Genomic DNA, 22294 nt, shown 5'->3' on the forward strand with positions numbered 1-22294 from the left:
ATGTCCTGTTTTTAAAGTGCCAGTTGCTTCAAAACTATTGTTATTTTTTCTTAGCAGTTCACATTAACACCAACACTGAGCTAGCTGAGCCATTTATGTAGGCTAGATGTCTGTAGCCATCTGAAATTCAGATACATAGTTTGTATCAATAAATACGTCATAGCAAATTTATCCGTCTGTACTGACATGTACTGACAAAGATAAAGAAACGTGGGGAGAGTATTCATTTTGGCACAATTTATGTGTCCGCCTAGTGAAACGGGAAGAAGAGGCCAGCGCTGAAAATCTTGAAATCGTGAACTTCTCTTGGGAGATCTTGAATGGTAACATAGTGAGTGGAAAAACCTTGGCGTTAACAGGCATGAGTTCACTTTTACCACAGTTCAACTTATAACCTGATATATTACGAAATGCACCCAGTATATTCAATACTTGGGGAATGGATTTATCTGGATCTACCAGGAGCAAAAGTAAATCATCTGCATACAGACCTAGTTTATTCTCGACTCCTCCTCTAGTAATACTCACCACATTCCTATTTGCCCTCAATGCAATGGCAAGTGGCTCTATCATGATAGTGAATAACAGTGGAGGAAGTGGACATCCCTGCTTTGCTCCTCTGCCAAGTAGGAAGCAGAGGTGTCACCTTCTCAGAAAAAGTCTTTAAAAATTCAATTGGAAAGCCCGGGCCTGGGCCTGGGCCAGGGCACTTGCCACTTTGCATTGATCTCAGGGCTTGGACAAATTCCTCAGTTGTAAAGGGTTTCTCCAGATCAGCCTACTGGTCAGTGTTAATGGAGGGTAAATCAAAATTTTAAAAGAAGTGATTTAAATGTTATGGACTGTGGATTTCCCTGAGAGGTGTAAGTCTACGTTTTTAAACTCAGTGTTTATTGTAAGTGGGTCGATTGAGGGACCAGTGGGTGTGTCAGTTTGGATAATATGATTTGAGGATGATGTTTGATGGAGTTGGTTTACAACTTACTCAAATTCGTTAAGATTATGTCTAGTTCCCTGTAGCATTTCTGCATCATCTTTTGAAACCAACAACTCAAACTCAGCCCTAACTGTGAGAATTTCTTTGTAGAGATCAGGGCTAGGTGACAAGACATAATTTGATTCTAGGTTTAATAAAAGCTGGCAAAGTTTAGCCCTGTTTGCAGCATCCTGCATCCAAAAGAAACAGATTGATATGAGAGAATAAGTGGTGAACACGGGTGTTCACCAATGTGTAGTATATTTTTGGGTTAAGGAGGCACATTTGTCCACCCGGAGAGGCTAAAGTGTCCAATCATAGAAAACCTGTTAAATATTAAAAAAAAAAAAAAAAAAAAAAAAAAGGATTGTGAGAATTTGGTTAAAGGGGAAATTTGGCATTCAACACCCCGGACTCCACTCCCCCATCCACCCCCATCCAAACGAATGGCAGGAGCACCAACATCCGGAATCGCTCCAGCCGGAAGCACGGGACTGCAACCTCGAAGCCTGCCCCAATGCACCCCAATGGGGCATACGCAAACGGAGATGTGAATGGAGTTGTGAAAAGCAGCTGACATTATCAATAGGCAGTGGCGGTTCTGCCTATGTTGCCGCCCTAGGCGAAATTACTGGCTTGTGCCCTTCCATGTTACTACTCCTACTGCCCCCCCACCCCCCACTCTTAAAATCTTACGTTCTAAATTCTTAAGTTCTTGATAGAGTTACAGCTACACAAATGATTGTTAGTGTATTGTTCATGTAATACAGTAATTTTAACAATAGTAATATACATATATTTTTAATTAATAATTCACAGCAGATAATGTCTATGCAAGCAGTGGCTTTTTAAAGCACTTTAAACTTCCTGCATTTCAAAATAGACCTAATGTTAGTTATTCAATGCTTTTTCAAATAAAACAGATTACTGTGTAAATTGGTTCTTTGCTACTGATGACACATGAGTGAGAGAGGTATAGCTCGTGGCTAAAACTACAAAAAAATATCTAGCCATCGCCTAGTTGTATGTTGATGGCATTCCTTAGTGTTAAATATAGATCAATAGCTTCCAGAGGGCTTTTACTGGGGAACTGTAAGCCCAGTTCCTCAACAAGTATCATGCAAAGATCAAATATATCTTCATCACAAAGAACAGAACTCCAAAACACACATTTTCCTGAAAATATCCTCAGTGTCCTCAGTGTCCCATAACTCTGGAGTGGAGTACATCACATTTGGGATTCCATAGGGCACATTTGGGTTGGACACAGGTTGGATTCGGTGTGAATTCCGGACATCTTTAATGTTATTCAGCTCTTCCTAAAGACAAATATAAACTACTATAACTACTATAATGACCAAAATGAAACAACATACTGGATAATCACATTAATCACTGAATAAGTCATAGTCATGTGTCATTTTAATGGCCTGATATAATGTTTTGCAAATAGTCCATGTGTGACCACATTAACACCTAATCATCATACCTGAACTAGTCCCGTTATGCACAGCTGAAGTATGGCCTTGTCCAGTAAACCTCCATCAAACCCTCCTTCATCCCGTAGTTCCCCAAGAAGCTGGATCCAATATTCCATACCCTCTTTCCGGAGGATGCCCCACCAACTCTCAATGCGTTGGTTTGCTGTACTCACTCCAGTGAGGTAGCTTCGCTCTCCCAACAAATCATCCTCATGGTTTGTGCGTAAACGTCTGCAGCCTTTGTACAAGACAGTTTTCTGTGCCACGGTCAGTGCGCACAAGTTTGGGACAGATATTTAGTTTTTCTGAAGATTCTACAAAATAGCCTCCAATAACTCTCGGGTCACTGCTGGTTTTGTAGGCATTCAGCCAAATTATTTTCTGAGAGAAGCCGTCAATACACCCATTAATACACACACCAAAAGGTTTTAACTTGTCATATGAATCGATGTGCCAGCGGTAATTGGGTCCCTGTGAGAAGTACTGTCTCCTATGAAGCCTCCGTTGCTGTCTGTAAGCTGACCCTTTGGGATCAAGCTCAGCCAATATAACTCTGACTTCTTCTTTTTTTGCTCCTAAATCTGCGCAGTCCTTCCTTCGGCTGAGCCTGTTGTCCTTCAGTATGCGCATCAAATGATTCCGGCTTATAACAATCCCATGTCTACGTGCAGGAGCAGCAAGAATTTCACTGTATGACATTCCAAGATGAAAATAAAACTTGATTAGCTCAGTTCTCTCCATTATATGGTTGCTGTTTGCATCGGAAGTCATTAGAGACACATATGAGTATAGACCCTTTCACAGCTTGTAAACAATGTGACGTAATATGGGGGGCGCGGCTTAGCTGGAGGTAAAACATCTCAAACGTGCTAGCTTGTCAATGCGGATTAGCATGTTTTAACGGAGTGTTTATGCTAAAATGGACGAGGAAAACGACAATTTTAGTGGATATGTGAGTACACTCACTCTTCACGACCATGAATGTTATCTAAAAAAAATTGACTCTCGCTGATGGGACGAAATTCCCCAACCCCTACACGATCACTCATTGGATGGACGATTTGACGGTACTGCTCGAAATATATTACAAAAGAAAGATAGCCTATTACAAGAGATATTACAAGAAGTCAGCGGAACCACTGCGGGGCTTAACGCAGCATGCTACTCCTGCCTGGGGTCCGTTTCACGAAGCAGGTTCAACAAACTCTCGGCATAATCTCATGCGTGGTCTTCTAACCATCTCCTGACGAATATTTAATGCTCTGCGCAGTATCACTGCACCTTCATCCACGGGATCTTTGTCGAAAGGACATGCCATGTTCATGAAAACAGTCGCCACCTAACTACTAATGGACTTCAAATAAAGGCCTACTGACTGTTTTTTTTTTGTTTTTTTTTTAAATTAACAGACGGCAGAACTAATATGCCACACCAAAACTGGCCTTCTGACTGACTGACTGAATGAATGAATGAATGAATGAGGAAGTTATCGTGTAATAATAATAATACTACCGTGTGTGGCTGAAAGAGGGCGGACACAGAGAGAAACTCAAGGTTTCATGAGAAAAACCTGGTCCCAACCAGGTTAGTTTCATGGAGTCTGTTACTGCGGTAACTGACCGAGAGTTTAAGTTACCTCCCTCTGTGAAACAGGCTAGAGTTACCCCTCTTTCTCTGCTTTGACTTACCTCCCTCTGTGAACAGGCTAGAGTTACCCCTCTGTCTCTGCTTTGACTTACCTCCCTCTGTGAAACGGAAAACTCAGAGTTTCCCTCATTTCAGGGTTAACAGACTCAGAGTTGTTACTAAACCTGCTTTGTGAAACGGACCGCTGGACAACACTGAGTTAGGTAGCAGTTAGCATTAGCGTCAACATGTAAATACCTAATGTTATTTCAGTCACTATTTAGTCTAGTCCATGAGGTTATTCAGGCTGCAACTGGTGATATATTGCATATTAACCACCTTACCTGATATGAAGTGTGCGCTGCAAATACGGGCGTTTTTTGATTATATTTTCGGTCTGTGCTGGCTGAGTACAACTCCCGCCAGCAGGAGGTGCTATTTTCCTTTGTGTTCATTTTATGTGTGTTCCAGGAGCCAATAGAAATAGTTGAGAGAAACCAGGAAACAGGAAGTGTTGTGGCTGATAGGGAGAGAGATTATTTGAGTTGTGACTTACCTGCATCCATCCACCTTTGTTGTTCATGCAAAGCATTGTCTGTAAGTACTTCTTGTGTTTAACATGTCTTTGAGCAGTATTTCAGACAATTTCTGGGTTTAGAAATGTTTTAATGGATCGCAGTGACGATGTTTATGCTGGTGGCATACAGTGGGTACGTACATGGTGATGTGATTTCAGAGTTTGCATCTTTGCTTCTTACAGAAATTATGATGTATATGCAGCTATATTTTGTTTATGGATATGTTTAGTGTGTTAATTACACAGGCCCTATTCATGTACTTTGTACTTTGTATGTGCTGCATACGTTTTATGTTCGCATTTGCACGCATTTGTAATGCATTTACATATGTTAATATTCACACTACAACCAATTATTTTTTTTGCAGTTTCACTCTGTTGTCATGTGGAGGAAAACGTCTTAATAAAGAAGACAACACTCCTGTCATTTGTCAAAGAGTTTATCTGTCTGCTTAGCTGTGTTCAGCTCGAACAGTGAGAGCAGAACACGGTCCAATCCTTTCGTTTAATCGCGTTCAACCACCGCTGTCTACGATTTTTTTGAGTTGCAACTGCTGGTATTCGATACAATTTTAAGTTTGTGTTTTTAGTTTTTAGGTTTTGGCACCCAAAAACACAGCAGGACCGCATTCTTCGTACAGAGTGTACAGTGCTTGCCTCCAGCTTCAGTTTGTTTTGCCTCCAGCTAGCGTCGTGACGTCACAGTGACGTATGTCATGAGGGGTTCTATAGTATAGTTCATAGTGTGCACAAGATAAATAACTTGTGTGCATAAGATACTTATTTTGTGCACACAAGATAATTATCTTGTGCGCACAAGATAAAAAAAAAATACCACTTTTTGGGACTTTAGGGGCTCCGTAGGCTTCTAATTCAGCTACAGCAGGTCCTGTAACAGTAAGGCGATAACTCAGATAAACAGTCTCATTCTACTCAATAAATACCACATTCATTTATGCAAATATAGAAAATACCTGTGCTTCAAAAAAAAAGTTCATGTTTCAAGTTTCATCTTGATTGTTAGTTAAGGCAATTCCTTTGCAACAAGGAAGTATTATAAGAAACAGTTTTTGCTTTAAACAGCAAGACTGAATGACTTGAATGACTTTTTTATGTTTCTAAAATGTATTTAGGAAAGTGAATCAACTGTAAGAGTATATACTGAAGTATTCATAATTGTTCATTAAAATAAAACAAAAATTTCCTGTAGAATATCTAATTCTGTGAATTTCTCTATATCCATCCTTTTTGATGAAAAGGGTTTTTTTTCTTTCAATTGATTTGGCATACTTAGCAAAACAAAGGTCCATGTCGTCAATACTATGCAACTCCTCTTTTTGCCCCTTGAGACGAGTGTATTTTCAAGAGCAGTCCTCCTCTCTCTTAGTTGGTCAAATTACTGCTCCAGCACTTGTCACACATCCTGATGAGCTGCCTGACTTGAAACAACATCTAGCCTGAGGTTGAGGTAGCTAATATCCACATGGCCACCACAGGCATCAGGGGGCAGGTAGTGAGTGCAGTCAATCTACAACAACAATAACAAGACATACTGATCCTCCCTGTGTTTTTTTAATTGTGTTTATGATGAATGTTTACGTGTTAATTTACATTGTTAATGCTTTCCTGTGTTGTTGCAGCAACGACTGCCCTGCTTTGTGGCGATTAGCCTCACACTGACTATGTTAAAAATATGTAAAGCAATTTCATGTGCATTTCTTTGTAGTAAAATGGCACCTGGCAATATGAGAGTCATTTATAGTCAGCCTGTTGTTATTCCCTGGTTTCCTCTAAGTTTGTACCAGCCAGACAACACAGTCCTTCTAATCCAACCTCTTTGCCATTATCAGTTTCAAGTTTCATTCAAAGCTTCTATGAAATGGCAATGAATTGAAGCTCAGAGACAGTAAATAATCCAAGTAATCCAACAGGAGCTCTGTTAGAGTAAAATGTGAACCTCATTTTTTTGGACAAACACATGCAATTTGCTGAGGGGAAAAATGATTGTGGGTGTGTTTACCAATGGTGCAGCTGTGACATGCACAAAAGAAACTAGATTATTATGAGCAATCTAGAGTGTAGACACCTGACTGGTTCAGAAATTATGTTCAGGTTCGGTCACGTTGGCGTTATTTTAGTGAAAAATGATGGACCCAGACTCTGCTCTGAGCAACTTCCTCTATAGAGCTGGAGTTTATGTGATGATACTGAAGGCAACATGTGGGCTATTGTAGGCAGTAAATGTAACCTTACGATGAAGGTCAAGTAAAATCTGGGGCTTGGGTCAGGTTCAGACAAAAAAAAAAAAAAAAAAAAAAAAAAAGCCTGTCGAGTTCAGGTTCATTCATTCATTCATCTTCTTAACCGCTTATCCTCACTAGGGTCGCGGGGGGGTGCTGGAGCCTATCCCAGCGCACATAGGGCGAAGGCAGTGAAACACCCTGGACAGGTCGCCAGTCCATCGCAGGGCAGACAGACAAACACTGACATTCACACACACAGTCATACCTAGGGGCAATTTAGCTTCTCCAATTCACCTAACTTGCATGTCTTTTGGATGGTGGGAGGAAACCGGAGTGCCCGGAGGAAACCCACGCAGACACGGGGAGAACATGCAAACTCCACACAGAAAGGACCTTGGGTGGGAATCGAACCCAGGACCTTCTCACTGTGAGGCGACAGTGCTAACCACTGCACCACCGTGCCGCCGAGTTCAGGTTGAGTTTGGTTACTATGCTCCTCTCAGGTTGGGTTCTGCCAAACTTAAGTGGCCCCTGAAGCAATCAGACTCTAAAGCAATCAGGTTAAGGTAAGAAATCGGGTAACATACTTACATGTGTAGTGTTATTTCGATTACTCATTCACCCCAGTTTAAATATAGGAGGGTTACCTGTTACTGCAGCTGACTGCTGTGTTGCAGCCACATGAAGCTGCTGCAATGCACCACAATACCTGGAACTTGCTTTCATGTTGTGCTGTTTTGGAATGAGTTGGGGATCAGAAATCAGGGCATTAACACTGTTTTCTAATTGCACCTGGGACTTCAGTTCCCAGGACAGCTTTAGCAGAGCACTGGATTATTTGTGGGGAATGAACAGATGAGGAATGAACAGATGAGACACCAAAAATACAAAAAAAAAAAAAAAAAAAAAAAACAGGCAGAGGTACAAAGACATCAGGCGAAGAGAGAAGTTCAAAAACAGGCACAGGTCAAAAACAGGCACAAGTCAGAAAGATCCAAACAGGCAAAAAACACTGCAGCAAGCAGGAGCCAAACCTACAATCTGGCAAACTACAACGCCCAGCTGACTGGTATGAATGCTTGTTAATAAACGAATTAACAAGCAACGGGTGTGGCAGAATGAGCAGGCTGATTGACACTGCAGGAGGAGTGTCAGTGGGCGTGGTTGGTGTAGTGGAGGGAAGAAGCTGGCAGATGTTGACTGGAGACTGAGCAAAGGTGTGTGTGTGTAGGAGAAGCTGCAGGAAGGTGGGGATTAAGAGAAGCAGGAAGCTACAGAAGTGTCCATGACAGAGATACAGAAGGTAAAACTTGAAGCACTAGCTTACAAGTGGCCTGTACAACATGCAGCTTGTTGTTAGTTAGTTAGTTTTTATTTTTCTCAGAGTGTCATACACCATTAATGGTGCCCAGCCTTATGGGCTTACAGGACACTACAAAAGAATAAAAAGTCAAAAAGGATGGCAAAACAAAACAAGCTACATTAGATATAATGGCGAGCTACCTCACAGCAAAGAGAGTAGACTTGTGCAGCTGAAATGCATCTGACAGATATTTACCGAGTGGAAACACTTCTTTGGTAAACAAATATTGCAACATTGATTCATCGGAGACTAGATAACAGTCAGAAACTTACAGCAGAGATTGAGTCTAAGAGTATGGTACAATGGACAATAGAGTAAAAAGGGGTGGGATTTGCTATGCAAACCCTCAATAAGCTATGCGTATGCAGGACCATGAATCAGCCTTAAGTGGTCTCTCTCTCATAACTGAGTTTTTTTTGTTGTTTGTTTGTTTGTTTTGTTTTTACAATTTAAGGCCCCATGTCATGCGGAAATCTTGACGATCCAAAAGAATAGGGCACTCGCTGGGTGCGAGTGTATGAACCAGATAACATACACAGTTTGCCTTAGCAACTTTCAAAGCATTGTTGTCATGAGATATGGGGAGCTGCTTAGTTGGAAAATAACCACGTCTGATATGACAGTGGCACTGACGAAATCCCATAATGTGGGGGTAAAAACACATCCTTCGAGCCGGAATTGAACCAGCGACCTAAGGATTACTGCCACTCTGATCCTACAGTCCTCCGCTCTACCAGCTGAGCTATCGAAGGGCCTGGGCTGGTTCCTCCCCTTGTCCTGTTTTGACACATTTTTAAAAGGTAATTGGCCCAACAGTCTCACTGTAATTGACTCCAAGTTAGGAAAAGCTGAAGAAGAGCAAGGAAGATCGTTGTTACTTGGCTACCAAACACTGTCAGACTCAATCCAAGTGCCAACTTTTAGTGGGTGCTTACAGTATTTTGCTTTGGAAAGATTTCCATGAATGCTGTGATTCATGCATACAAACCTTGTGCTGCACCACCCAGCGTTCTTCCAAATACGTGTGAGGGTTTTGGTTTTTCAGAAAACGTGATGCAGTATGAGATGTTCCACAGTTTCATCCGGTCCACCGCACTTGCAGATTTGACATAACGTAGGACTGCCAGCTTTAATCTGAGGTTGGCAGCAAGCTCCCTGATGGTCTAGTGGCAAGGATTCAGCGCTGTCACCGCCGCGGCCAGGGTTCGATTCCCGGTCAGGGAAAGCTCCCTGCGAGCCCCTGAAGGCTTTAACTCTCTTAATGTGCTGTTGGCTTGTGTATGTGAGGAGCCATGTTTGTCCAAAAGCCATGCTTTGAGTCTTGGCTCCATGCACACAAAAACCCTCTGCTGTGCCAATCAGCTGTCTCCAAATAGGGATACACTTCTTGCGCTTCAGGGGAACGTGATGCAGTGCCGAACTACTGGCCTTAAATACCAAACAAGCAGCTCGCTCACCGCCGCAGTCCGTCTTCCATTCCCAATCCGTGAAAGCGTGTCCCCCAGCGTTTAAGCTCCTCAGAGTCTCCTCTCTATTTGTATGGTATTGCTCTCCAGCTTGCTCAATTCTGTGAAGAGCGGCATTCCTCGAAGAGCAAGGTTCAGCAACGTTTTGAGTTTGGGCCTCATGCATATTTGCCTTGTGCTGTCACACCCAGTGTTTCCCAAAACATGATGACACCTTTGTTTTCAGAAAACAAGAAGCAGTGTTGCTTTGCACAGTTTAATTCGGTCCAAAGTGTTTGCAGATTTGACAGAATTTAGTACTCTTGGCCTCAAGGTTGATTACGCAATTAGCTCCATGATGATCTAGTAGCTAGGATGTGACACTCTCACCGCCACAGCCTGGGTTTGATTCCTGTTCAGGGAAAGCTCCCGCCTCTACCTCCGCTCTTCCACAGGACCACGCTTGCTTTGACTTTGTCACTTGCAGCGGGAGAGAGAGGGTCCAGTATGCTGAGGGGCAGGAGCTGGCCAGTACGGGGGTCGAACCCGCGACCTTGGCGTTATTAGCACCACGCTCTGACCAGCTGAGCTAACCGGCCTGCCGGTGGGCCCCGTCCTACCAAAGTCCATTCCATAGTCAAAGAGAGGAAGTGACAGCCAATGCAGAGAAAGGTCCCGACGCAGAGATACGACAAGGTGTGGGCTCCCTCCTGCTGAGCCGCTTTGACCGGGGAATTAGCTCAAATGGGAGAGCGCTCGCTTAGCATGCGAGAGGCAGCGGGATCGATACCCGCATTCTCCAAGCTACGTGTCTTTTTCATGACACGAGTTTGTGCACGTTCTCTACAAGCACCCGGAGGCATCGTGTGACCGATGCTGGTAATGTTTGAGGACTACGCGCTGCAGACTTTGCTGGTGTTGTAAAGCCTGCCTTTTTCGGGCCTTGACTTTCACCTTTGCAGCTGGCAGCAGCATTCTGTCAGCTTGCTTGCAGTGGCAGTGAAAACATGTGCTGCTAAGGCTCGCAGCCACAGGTTATGTATTTCCGAAATTTGGCTTTTACTAGGAATGGGCATTTTCAGTGACTTCAATATTCGAGTACTCGAATTGCATTATGAACGAGTAATCGATCACTCGCGAATACAATATTTTACCGGGAAAAAAAAAAATCTTAAAAATCACTTAACATTGGTTCCGCTGGTGTTTCCAGTCGGACACGGACCTCCCCGACATGGCCTATTGTTTACTAAAAAGCAGGCTTACGGCTGTCAGAGAACATTGTTACATCACACTTAACCATTCATGTGAATAAACAGCCAACACTGTAAACCAAGCGCAATTCCAGATGCATTTATTGAACAACCGCAACAGGTCCTTCAATCACGTTGTTGTAACATTGAGCTGCCAAACGTCACAGCGCTATGGACCTCTGTTCTGTGTTGCTTAACACGTAACTCTCAATCAACAGCCTAAATCATAGACACAAAGCTCAAATAAATCTATAAATAAATTAACGCCACCTATCTTGCACTGCACGCTAGCATTGTCCTTATTGTCAAAGTATTTCCACACATCACTCTTCCTAGTCGCGGCTGACATGGTTCATGTAACGCCAAATGAGTCGTAGCCTCAAGCCTCAAGTTTGGAAATCACGAACCAGGGAATCATGGAGTTAAAGAGCGCTCGGGGCAAAGTGGGAGCTGTGTATCCTTGGACTGATGCTGACCAAATGCAAAGACAAACACAGGTTTACCTGTGCTTTGCCGAAACCCGGGATTGAACCAGGGACCTTTAGATCTTCAGTCTAACGCTCTCCCAACTGAGCTATTTCGGCACAAGCCCGCCAGAGTTTGTAGTCCCTAAGACGCATCTCCGCACTGTGCAAGGTACTTCCAAAGGACATTGAAAGCGACGCTTGTCCCAAGAGCAGAAATATCCAAATTCCTATTCTCCAAACAGGGGCTTTTCTTCAGCTGCATAAGCAGGCGCTTTTGCTTGGGAAGTACTCGGCTGCTCTGGTGGATTGCGCGTAGGTTGACTGTTGACCCGGTGCAACAGGCAACCAGGAAGCCAAGGAGCCAACCCTTTGCGAAGCAGCCGGCGATGGCATCAGGAAGCCGCGACTTCGCCTGTGCCCGAAGTTTCAAGACTCACACTGGCACGGTCAAATACCCGAATGCCTTTCAGTTTAAACCCTGGAATTCCTTTGATTCCATCATACTCGCGGACGGAGGAATTCGGGAGCTGGCGTCGTTGCCGCTGACCCTCACGGAGAGGGCTGGCTCCTAAAACACCAGCCAACCACGAAGGGAGTCGAACCCTCAATCTTCTGATCCGAAGTCAGACGCCTTGTCCTTTAGGCCACGTGGTCCTTTGGAGGCTGTGCCCAAACGTTGTGCCGGGCTGCGACATGAGTCCAAGCCAGACAAGCTCGTCATTCCTTCCGTGAAACAGGGCAAAACATGGCTACCGATTGGTCAGCGACAAATCTGCACCACTTGCTGCCGTGCAGCGGTTGCTTTGCCAGGCAAGGCATGTTCTTGGAGGGGGATTCCTGAATCTGTCTGGACAGTGGCGAGCTTCACCTGTGACTCGAAGTCACAAAGACTCTGCTCCGTTGATGTGATTTTGTGACTCATTTTGAGATGGGGGAGATTCAAGAAAAAGAAAAAAAAAAAAAACAAAAAACAAAAAAAGTCCTCTGCCCCGTGTGAGGTTCGAACTCACGGCCTTCAGATTATGAGACTGACGCGCTGCCTACTGCGCCAACGAGGCTGTCCGACGGCTTCCTTGCAACCCCTGACCCGAGCAGTTGTTTGGTGGAATCTGAGAACGTGCCGCAGTCTTCATGCCGTGCAGATTTGAGTACTGACTATTTCACCTTCGGGGGAGACACAGTTTGGGGTTCCTTTCAAAAAGAGGCATTGGTCGGCCCAGGCTGTTCTCTCCGACCCTGTCTGACCAGCACTCAAGCTCAAATCGCCAAGCCCTGCTCTACGCCCTATTAGCACATGGGCTCTCTTGCGAAGACCGTCTTCCCTGAATAGTGTTGCGTCTTCTTCCGGCCAAAAGTAGGCAAGCGGACTCAATAGCAGTTTGAGATTCAATTCTGACCCATATGTGCGATGAGTCTCAGCTGGTTTTCTCATGAGGCGTCTGTGACTAGTTGAAGCTGCAACTTTTGGCAGGGCTAAGCATTGAGAAAAACAAGGTCCCCAACGACACTGGCTGCCAGAGGGCCACGCTTGCTTTGACTTTGTCACTTGCAGCGGGAGAGAGAGGGTCCAGTATGCTGAGGGGCAGGAGCTGGCCAGTACGGGGGTCGAACCCGCGACCTTGGCGTTATTAGCACCACGCTCTGACCAGCTGAGCTAACCGGCCTGCCGGTGGGCCCCGTCCTACCAAAGTCCATTCCATAGTCAAAGAGAGGAAGTGACAGCCAATGCAGAGAAAGGTCCCGACGCAGAGATACGACAAGGTGTGGGCTCCCTCCTGCTGAGCCGCTTTGACCGGGGAATTAGCTCAAATGGGAGAGCGCTCGCTTAGCATGCGAGAGGCAGCGGGATCGATACCCGCATTCTCCAAGCTACGTGTCTTTTTCATGACACGAGTTTGTGCACGTTCTCTACAAGCACCCGGAGGCATCGTGTGACCGATGCTGGTAATGTTTGAGGACTACGCGCTGCAGACTTTGCTGGTGTTGTAAAGCCTGCCTTTTTCGGGCCTTGACTTTCACCTTTGCAGCTGGCAGCAGCATTCTGTCAGCTTGCTTGCAGTGGCAGTGAAAACATGTGCTGCTAAGGCTCGCAGCCACAGGTTATGTATTTCCGAAATTTGGCTTTTACTAGGAATGGGCATTTTCAGTGACTTCAATATTCGAGTACTCGAATTGCATTATGAACGAGTAATCGATCACTCGCGAATACAATATTTTACCGGGAAAAAAAAAAATCCAGGAGGTCCGCACTTAACATTGGTTCCGCTGGTGTTTCCAGTCGGACACGGACCTCCCCGACATGGCCTATTGTTTACTAAAAAGCAGGCTTACGGCTGTCAGAGAACATTGTTACATCACACTTAACCATTCATGTGAATAAACAGCCAACACTGTAAACCAAGCGCAATTCCAGATGCATTTATTGAACAACCGCAACAGGTCCTTCAATCACGTTGTTGTAACATTGAGCTGCCAAACGTCACAGCGCTATGGACCTCTGTTCTGTGTTGCTTAACACGTAACTCTCAATCAACAGCCTAAATCATAGACACAAAGCTCAAATAAATCTATAAATAAATTAACGCCACCTATCTTGCACTGCACGCTAGCATTGTCCTTATTGTCAAAGTATTTCCACACATCACTCTTGCTAGTCGCGGCTGACATGGTTCATGTAACGCCAAATGAGTCGTAGCCTCAAGCCTCAAGTTTGGAAATCACGAACCAGGGAATCATGGAGTTAAAGAGCGCTCGGGGCAAAGTGGGAGCTGTGTATCCTTGGACTGATGCTGACCAAATGCAAAGACAAACACAGGTTTACCTGTGCTTTGCCGAAACCCGGGATTGAACCAGGGACCTTTAGATCTTCAGTCTAACGCTCTCCCAACTGAGCTATTTCGGCACAAGCCCACCAGAGTTTGTAGTCCCTAAGACGCATCTCCGCACTGTGCAAGGTACTTCCAAAGGACATTGAAAGCGACGCTTGTCCCAAGAGCAGAAATATCCAAATTCCTATTCTCCAAACAGGGGCTTTTCTTCAGCTGCATAAGCAGGCGCTTTTGCTTGGGAAGTACTCGGCTGCTCTGGTGGATTGCGCGTAGGTTGACTGTTGACCCGGTGCAACAGGCAACCAGGAAGCCAAGAAGCCAACCCTTTGCGAAGCAGCCGGCGATGGCATCAGGAAGCCGCGACTTCGCCTGTGCCCGAAGTTTCAAGACTCACACTGGCACGGTCAAATACCCGAATGCCTTTCAGTTTAAACCCTGGAATTCCTTTGATTCCATCATACTCGCGGACGGAGGAATTCGGGAGCTGGCGTCGTTGCCGCTGACCCTCACGGAGAGGGCTGGCTCCTAAAACACCAGCCAACCACGAAGGGAGTCGAACCCTCAATCTTCTGATCCGAAGTCAGACGCCTTGTCCTTTAGGCCACGTGGTCCTTTGGAGGCTGTGCCCAAACGTTGTGCCGGGCTGCGACATGAGTCCAAGCCAGACAAGCTCGTCATTCCTTCCGTGAAACAGGGCAAAACATGGCTACCAATTGGTCAGCGACAAATCTGCACCACTTGCTGCCGTGCAGCGGTTGCTTTGCCAGGCAAGGCATGTTCTTGGAGGGGGATTCCTGAATCTGTCTGGACAGTGGCGAGCTTCACCTGTGACTCGAAGTCACAAAGACTCTGCTCCGTTGATGTGATTTTGTGACTCATTTTGAGATGGGGGAGATTTAAGAAAAAGAAAAAAAAAAAAACAAAAAACAAAAAAAGTCCTCTGCCCCGTGTGAGGTTCGAACTCACGGCCTTCAGATTATGAGACTGACGCGCTGCCTACTGCGCCAACGAGGCTGTCCGAGGGCTTCCTTGCAACCCCTGACCCGAGCAGTTGTTTGGTGGAATCTGAGAACGTGCCGCAGTCTTCATGCCGTGCAGATTTGAGTACTGACTATTTCACCTTCGGGGGAGACACAGTTTGGGGTTCCTTTCAAAAAGAGGCATTGGTCGGCCCAGGCTGTTCTCTCCGACCCTGTCTGACCAGCACTCAAGCTCAAATCGCCAAGCCCTGCTCTACGCCCTATTAGCACATGGGCTCTCTTGCGAAGACCGTCTTCCCTGAATAGTGTTGCGTCTTCTTCCGGCCAAAAGTAGGCAAGCGGACTCAATAGCAGTTTGAGATTCAATTCTGACCCATATGTGCGATGAGTCTCAGCTGGTTTTCTCATGAGGCGTCTGTGACTAGTTGAAGCTGCAACTTTTGGCAGGGCTAAGCATTGAGAAAAACAAGGTCCCCAACGACACTGGCTGCCAGAGGGCCACGCTTGCTTTGACTTTGTCACTTGCAGCGGGAGAGAGAGGGTCCAGTATGCTGAGGGGCAGGAGCTGGCCAGTACGGGGGTCGAACCCGCGACCTTGGCGTTATTAGCACCACGCTCTGACCAGCTGAGCTAACCGGCCTGCCGGTGGGCCCCGTCCTACCAAAGTCCATTCCATAGTCAAAGAGAGGAAGTGACAGCCAATGCAGAGAAAGGTCCCGACGCAAAGATACGACAAGGTGTGGGCTCCCTCCTGCTGAGCCGCTTTGACCGGGGAATTAGCTCAAATGGGAGAGCGCTCGCTTAGCATGCGAGAGGCAGCGGGATCGATACCCGCATTCTCCAAGCTACGTGTCTTTTTCATGACACGAGTTTGTGCACGTTCTCTACAAGCACCCGGAGGCATCGTGTGACCGATGCTGGTAATGTTTGAGGACTACGCGCTGCAGACTTTGCTGGTGTTGTAAAGCCTGCCTTTTTCGGGCCTTGACTTTCACCTTTGCAGCTGGCAGCAGCATTCTGTCAGCTTGCTTGCAGTGGCAGTGAAAACATGTGCTGCTAAGGCTCGCAGCCACAGGTTATGTATTTCCGAAATTTGGCTTTTACTAGGAATGGGCATTTTCAGTGATTTCAATATTCGAGTACTCGAATTGCATTATGAACGAGTAATCGATCACTCGCGAATACAATATTTTACCGGGAAAAAAAAAAATCCAGGAGGTCCGCACTTAACATTGGTTCCGCTGGTGTTTCCAGTCGGACACGGACCTCCCCGACATGGCCTATTGTTTACTAAAAAGCAGGCTTACGGCTGTCAGAGAACATTGTTACATCACACTTAACCATTCATGTGAATAAACAGCCAACACTGTAAACCAAGCGCAATTCCAGATGCATTTATTGAACAACCGCAACAGGTCCTTCAATCACGTTGTTGTAACATTGAGCTGCCAAACGTCACAGCGCTATGGACCTCTGTTCTGTGTTGCTTAACACGTAACTCTCAATCAACAGCCTAAATCATAGACACAAAGCTCAAATAAATCTATAAATAAATTAACGCCACCTATCTTGCACTGCACGCTAGCATTGTCCTTATTGTCAAAGTATTTCCACACATCACTCTTGCTAGTCGCGGCTGACATGGTTCATGTAACGCCAAATGAGTCGTAGCCTCAAGCCTCAAGTTTGGAAATCACGAACCAGGGAATCATGGAGTTAAAGAGCGCTCGGGGCAAAGTGGGAGCTGTGTATCCTTGGACTGATGCTGACCAAATGCAAAGACAAACACAGGTTTACCTGTGCTTTGCCGAAACCCGGGATTGAACCAGGGACCTTTAGATCTTCAGTCTAACGCTCTCCCAACTGAGCTATTTCGGCACAAGCCCACCAGAGTTTGTAGTCCCTAAGACGCATCTCCGCACTGTGCAAGGTACTTCCAAAGGACATTGAAAGCGACGCTTGTCCCAAGAGCAGAAATATCCAAATTCCTATTCTCCAAACAGGGGCTTTTCTTCAGCTGCATAAGCAGGCGCTTTTGCTTGGGAAGTACTCGGCTGCTCTGGTGGATTGCGCGTAGGTTGACTGTTGACCCGGTGCAACAGGCAACCAGGAAGCCAAGAAGCCAACCCTTTGCGAAGCAGCCGGCGATGGCATCAGGAAGCCGCGACTTCGCCTGTGCCCGAAGTTTCAAGACTCACACTGGCACGGTCAAATACCCGAATGCCTTTCAGTTTAAACCCTGGAATTCCTTTGATTCCATCATACTCGCGGACGGAGGAATTCGGGAGCTGGCGTCGTTGCCGCTGACCCTCACGGAGAGGGCTGGCTCCTAAAACACCAGCCAACCACGAAGGGAGTCGAACCCTCAATCTTCTGATCCGAAGTCAGACGCCTTGTCCTTTAGGCCACGTGGTCCTTTGGAGGCTGTGCCCAAACGTTGTGCCGGGCTGCGACATGAGTCCAAGCCAGACAAGCTCGTCATTCCTTCCGTGAAACAGGGCAAAACATGGCTACCAATTGGTCAGCGACAAATCTGCACCACTTGCTGCCGTGCAGCGGTTGCTTTGCCAGGCAAGGCATGTTCTTGGAGGGGGATTCCTGAATCTGTCTGGACAGTGGCGAGCTTCACCTGTGACTCGAAGTCACAAAGACTCTGCTCCGTTGATGTGATTTTGTGACTCATTTTGAGATGGGGGAGATTTAAGAAAAAGAAAAAAAAAAAAAACAAAAAACAAAAAAAGTCCTCTGCCCCGTGTGAGGTTCGAACTCACGGCCTTCAGATTATGAGACTGACGCGCTGCCTACTGCGCCAACGAGGCTGTCCGAGGGCTTCCTTGCAACCCCTGACCCGAGCAGTTGTTTGGTGGAATCTGAGAACGTGCCGCAGTCTTCATGCCGTGCAGATTTGAGTACTGACTATTTCACCTTCGGGGGAGACACAGTTTGGGGTTCCTTTCAAAAAGAGGCATTGGTCGGCCCAGGCTGTTCTCTCCGACCCTGTCTGACCAGCACTCAAGCTCAAATCGCCAAGCCCTGCTCTACGCCCTATTAGCACATGGGCTCTCTTGCGAAGACCGTCTTCCCTGAATAGTGTTGCGTCTTCTTCCGGCCAAAAGTAGGCAAGCGGACTCAATAGCAGTTTGAGATTCAATTCTGACCCATATGTGCGATGAGTCTCAGCTGGTTTTCTCATGAGGCGTCTGTGACTAGTTGAAGCTGCAACTTTTGGCAGGGCTAAGCATTGAGAAAAACAAGGTCCCCAACGACACTGGCTGCCAGAGGGCCACGCTTGCTTTGACTTTGTCACTTGCAGCGGGAGAGAGAGGGTCCAGTATGCTGAGGGGCAGGAGCTGGCCAGTACGGGGGTCGAACCCGCGACCTTGGCGTTATTAGCACCACGCTCTGACCAGCTGAGCTAACCGGCCTGCCGGTGGGCCCCGTCCTACCAAAGTCCATTCCATAGTCAAAGAGAGGAAGTGACAGCCAATGCAGAGAAAGGTCCCGACGCAAAGATACGACAAGGTGTGGGCTCCCTCCTGCTGAGCCGCTTTGACCGGGGAATTAGCTCAAATGGGAGAGCGCTCGCTTAGCATGCGAGAGGCAGCGGGATCGATACCCGCATTCTCCAAGCTACGTGTCTTTTTCATGACACGAGTTTGTGCACGTTCTCTACAAGCACCCGGAGGCATCGTGTGACCGATGCTGGTAATGTTTGAGGACTACGCGCTGCAGACTTTGCTGGTGTTGTAAAGCCTGCCTTTTTCGGGCCTTGACTTTCACCTTTGCAGCTGGCAGCAGCATTCTGTCAGCTTGCTTGCAGTGGCAGTGAAAACATGTGCTGCTAAGGCTCGCAGCCACAGGTTATGTATTTCCGAAATTTGGCTTTTACTAGGAATGGGCATTTTCAGTGATTTCAATATTCGAGTACTCGAATTGCATTATGAACGAGTAATCGATCACTCGCGAATACAATATTTTACCGGGAAAAAAAAAAATCCAGGAGGTCCGCACTTAACATTGGTTCCGCTGGTGTTTCCAGTCGGACACGGACCTCCCCGACATGGCCTATTGTTTACTAAAAAGCAGGCTTACGGCTGTCAGAGAACATTGTTACATCACACTTAACCATTCATGTGAATAAACAGCCAACACTGTAAACCAAGCGCAATTCCAGATGCATTTATTGAACAACCGCAACAGGTCCTTCAATCACGTTGTTGTAACATTGAGCTGCCAAACGTCACAGCGCTATGGACCTCTGTTCTGTGTTGCTTAACACGTAACTCTCAATCAACAGCCTAAATCATAGACACAAAGCTCAAATAAATCTATAAATAAATTAACGCCACCTATCTTGCACTGCACGCTAGCATTGTCCTTATTGTCAAAGTATTTCCACACATCACTCTTGCTAGTCGCGGCTGACATGGTTCATGTAACGCCAAATGAGTCGTAGCCTCAAGCCTCAAGTTTGGAAATCACGAACCAGGGAATCATGGAGTTAAAGAGCGCTCGGGGCAAAGTGGGAGCTGTGTATCCTTGGACTGATGCTGACCAAATGCAAAGACAAACACAGGTTTACCTGTGCTTTGCCGAAACCCGGGATTGAACCAGGGACCTTTAGATCTTCAGTCTAACGCTCTCCCAACTGAGCTATTTCGGCACAAGCCCACCAGAGTTTGTAGTCCCTAAGACGCATCTCCGCACTGTGCAAGGTACTTCCAAAGGACATTGAAAGCGACGCTTGTCCCAAGAGCAGAAATATCCAAATTCCTATTCTCCAAACAGGGGCTTTTCTTCAGCTGCATAAGCAGGCGCTTTTGCTTGGGAAGTACTCGGCTGCTCTGGTGGATTGCGCGTAGGTTGACTGTTGACCCGGTGGAACAGGCAACCAGGAAGCCAAGAAGCCAACCCTTTGCGAAGCAGCCGGCGATGGCATCAGGAAGCCGCGACTTCGCCTGTGCCCGAAGTTTCAAGACTCACACTGGCACGGTCAAATACCCGAATGCCTTTCAGTTTAAACCCTGGAATTCCTTTGATTCCATCATACTCGCGGACGGAGGAATTCGGGAGCTGGCGTCGTTGCCGCTGACCCTCACGGAGAGGGCTGGCTCCTAAAACACCAGCCAACCACGAAGGGAGTCGAACCCTCAATCTTCTGATCCGAAGTCAGACGCCTTGTCCTTTAGGCCACGTGGTCCTTTGGAGGCTGTGCCCAAACGTTGTGCCGGGCTGCGACATGAGTCCAAGCCAGACAAGCTCGTCATTCCTTCCGTGAAACAGGGCAAAACATGGCTACCAATTGGTCAGCGACAAATCTGCACCACTTGCTGCCGTGCAGCGGTTGCTTTGCCAGGCAAGGCATGTTCTTGGAGGGGGATTCCTGAATCTGTCTGGACAGTGGCGAGCTTCACCTGTGACTCGAAGTCACAAAGACTCTGCTCCGTTGATGTGATTTTGTGACTCATTTTGAGATGGGGGAGATTTAAGAAAAAGAAAAAAAAAAAAAAACAAAAAACAAAAAAAGTCCTCTGCCCCGTGTGAGGTTCGAACTCACGGCCTTCAGATTATGAGACTGACGCGCTGCCTACTGCGCCAACGAGGCTGTCCGAGGGCTTCCTTGCAACCCCTGACCCGAGCAGTTGTTTGGTGGAATCTGAGAACGTGCCGCAGTCTTCATGCCGTGCAGATTTGAGTACTGACTATTTCACCTTCGGGGGAGACACAGTTTGGGGTTCCTTTCAAAAAGAGGCATTGGTCGGCCCAGGCTGTTCTCTCCGACCCTGTCTGACCAGCACTCAAGCTCAAATCGCCAAGCCCTGCTCTACGCCCTATTAGCACATGGGCTCTCTTGCGAAGACCGTCTTCCCTGAATAGTGTTGCGTCTTCTTCCGGCCAAAAGTAGGCAAGCGGACTCAATAGCAGTTTGAGATTCAATTCTCACCCATATGTGCGATGAGTCTCAGCTGGTTTTCTCATGAGGCGTCTGTGACTAGTTGAAGCTGCAACTTTTGGCAGGGCTAAGCATTGAGAAAAACAAGGTCCCCAACGACACTGGCTGCCAGAGGGCCACGCTTGCTTTGACTTTGTCACTTGCAGCGGGAGAGAGAGGGTCCAGTATGCTGAGGGGCAGGAGCTGGCCAGTACGGGGGTCGAACCCGCGACCTTGGCGTTATTAGCACCACGCTCTGACCAGCTGAGCTAACCGGCCTGCCGGTGGGCCCCGTCCTACCAAAGTCCATTCCATAGTCAAAGAGAGGAAGTGACAGCCAATGCAGAGAAAGGTCCCGACGCAGAGATACGACAAGGTGTGGGCTCCCTCCTGCTGAGCCGCTTTGACCGGGGAATTAGCTCAAATGGGAGAGCGCTCGCTTAGCATGCGAGAGGCAGCGGGATCGATACCCGCATTCTCCAAGCTACGTGTCTTTTTCATGACACGAGTTTGTGCACGTTCTCTACAAGCACCCGGAGGCATCGTGTGACCGATGCTGGTAATGTTTGAGGACTACGCGCTGCAGACTTTGCTGGTGTTGTAAAGCCTGCCTTTTTCGGGCCTTGACTTTCACCTTTGCAGCTGGCAGCAGCATTCTGTCAGCTTGCTTGCAGTGGCAGTGAAAACATGTGCTGCTAAGGCTCGCAGCCACAGGTTATGTATTTCCGAAATTTGGCTTTTACTAGGAATGGGCATTTTCAGTGATTTCAATATTCGAGTACTCGAATTGCATTATGAACGAGTAATCGATCACTCGCGAATACAATATTTTACCGGGAAAAAAAAAAATCCAGGAGGTCCGCACTTAACATTGGTTCCGCTGGTGTTTCCAGTCGGACACGGACCTCCCCGACATGGCCTATTGTTTACTAAAAAGCAGGCTTACGGCTGTCAGAGAACATTGTTACATCACACTTAACCATTCATGTGAATAAACAGCCAACACTGTAAACCAAGCGCAATTCCAGATGCATTTATTGAACAACCGCAACAGGTCCTTCAATCACGTTGTTGTAACATTGAGCTGCCAAACGTCACAGCGCTATGGACCTCTGTTCTGTGTTGC

General features: G+C 46.8%; 20 non-coding genes across 20 annotated transcripts; 5 read left to right on the forward strand and 15 right to left on the reverse strand.

Moving 5' to 3' along the window:
* Window positions 1–8929: 8929 nt before the first annotated feature.
* On the reverse strand, window positions 8930–9018 carry trnay-gua (transfer RNA tyrosine (anticodon GUA)). Its single transcript is given in 2 exon segments — window positions 8930–8965; window positions 8982–9018. It is a non-coding gene; the product is annotated as a tRNA-Tyr (tRNA).
* A 1218-nt stretch (window positions 9019–10236) lies between these two features.
* On the reverse strand, window positions 10237–10310 carry trnai-aau (transfer RNA isoleucine (anticodon AAU)). The gene has a single exon. It is a non-coding gene; the product is annotated as a tRNA-Ile (tRNA).
* Window positions 10311–10440: 130 nt separating this feature from the next.
* Window positions 10441–10513, forward strand: trnaa-agc (transfer RNA alanine (anticodon AGC)). Its single transcript has one exon. It is a non-coding gene; the product is annotated as a tRNA-Ala (tRNA).
* A 959-nt stretch (window positions 10514–11472) lies between these two features.
* Window positions 11473–11545, reverse strand: trnaf-gaa (transfer RNA phenylalanine (anticodon GAA)). The gene has a single exon. It is a non-coding gene; the product is annotated as a tRNA-Phe (tRNA).
* Window positions 11546–12009: 464 nt separating this feature from the next.
* Window positions 12010–12082, reverse strand: trnar-ucg (transfer RNA arginine (anticodon UCG)). The gene has a single exon. It is a non-coding gene; the product is annotated as a tRNA-Arg (tRNA).
* Window positions 12083–12413: 331 nt separating this feature from the next.
* On the reverse strand, window positions 12414–12486 carry trnam-cau (transfer RNA methionine (anticodon CAU)). Its single transcript has one exon. It is a non-coding gene; the product is annotated as a tRNA-Met (tRNA).
* Window positions 12487–13018: 532 nt separating this feature from the next.
* On the reverse strand, window positions 13019–13092 carry trnai-aau (transfer RNA isoleucine (anticodon AAU)). Its single transcript has one exon. It is a non-coding gene; the product is annotated as a tRNA-Ile (tRNA).
* Window positions 13093–13222: 130 nt separating this feature from the next.
* On the forward strand, window positions 13223–13295 carry trnaa-agc (transfer RNA alanine (anticodon AGC)). Its single transcript has one exon. It is a non-coding gene; the product is annotated as a tRNA-Ala (tRNA).
* Window positions 13296–14257: 962 nt separating this feature from the next.
* trnaf-gaa (transfer RNA phenylalanine (anticodon GAA)) lies at window positions 14258–14330 on the reverse strand. Its single transcript has one exon. It is a non-coding gene; the product is annotated as a tRNA-Phe (tRNA).
* Window positions 14331–14794: 464 nt separating this feature from the next.
* On the reverse strand, window positions 14795–14867 carry trnar-ucg (transfer RNA arginine (anticodon UCG)). The gene has a single exon. It is a non-coding gene; the product is annotated as a tRNA-Arg (tRNA).
* Window positions 14868–15802: 935 nt separating this feature from the next.
* On the reverse strand, window positions 15803–15876 carry trnai-aau (transfer RNA isoleucine (anticodon AAU)). The gene has a single exon. It is a non-coding gene; the product is annotated as a tRNA-Ile (tRNA).
* A 130-nt stretch (window positions 15877–16006) lies between these two features.
* Window positions 16007–16079, forward strand: trnaa-agc (transfer RNA alanine (anticodon AGC)). Its single transcript has one exon. It is a non-coding gene; the product is annotated as a tRNA-Ala (tRNA).
* Window positions 16080–17041: 962 nt separating this feature from the next.
* Window positions 17042–17114, reverse strand: trnaf-gaa (transfer RNA phenylalanine (anticodon GAA)). The gene has a single exon. It is a non-coding gene; the product is annotated as a tRNA-Phe (tRNA).
* Window positions 17115–17578: 464 nt separating this feature from the next.
* Window positions 17579–17651, reverse strand: trnar-ucg (transfer RNA arginine (anticodon UCG)). The gene has a single exon. It is a non-coding gene; the product is annotated as a tRNA-Arg (tRNA).
* A 936-nt stretch (window positions 17652–18587) lies between these two features.
* On the reverse strand, window positions 18588–18661 carry trnai-aau (transfer RNA isoleucine (anticodon AAU)). Its single transcript has one exon. It is a non-coding gene; the product is annotated as a tRNA-Ile (tRNA).
* Window positions 18662–18791: 130 nt separating this feature from the next.
* Window positions 18792–18864, forward strand: trnaa-agc (transfer RNA alanine (anticodon AGC)). The gene has a single exon. It is a non-coding gene; the product is annotated as a tRNA-Ala (tRNA).
* A 962-nt stretch (window positions 18865–19826) lies between these two features.
* Window positions 19827–19899, reverse strand: trnaf-gaa (transfer RNA phenylalanine (anticodon GAA)). The gene has a single exon. It is a non-coding gene; the product is annotated as a tRNA-Phe (tRNA).
* A 464-nt stretch (window positions 19900–20363) lies between these two features.
* trnar-ucg (transfer RNA arginine (anticodon UCG)) lies at window positions 20364–20436 on the reverse strand. The gene has a single exon. It is a non-coding gene; the product is annotated as a tRNA-Arg (tRNA).
* A 937-nt stretch (window positions 20437–21373) lies between these two features.
* On the reverse strand, window positions 21374–21447 carry trnai-aau (transfer RNA isoleucine (anticodon AAU)). The gene has a single exon. It is a non-coding gene; the product is annotated as a tRNA-Ile (tRNA).
* Window positions 21448–21577: 130 nt separating this feature from the next.
* Window positions 21578–21650, forward strand: trnaa-agc (transfer RNA alanine (anticodon AGC)). The gene has a single exon. It is a non-coding gene; the product is annotated as a tRNA-Ala (tRNA).
* The last annotated feature ends 644 nt before the right edge of the window (window positions 21651–22294 follow it).

This window comes from Myripristis murdjan, chromosome 17 (genome assembly GCF_902150065.1).
Source record: "Myripristis murdjan chromosome 17, fMyrMur1.1, whole genome shotgun sequence".
Taxonomy (NCBI): Eukaryota; Metazoa; Chordata; class Actinopteri; order Holocentriformes; family Holocentridae; genus Myripristis; species Myripristis murdjan.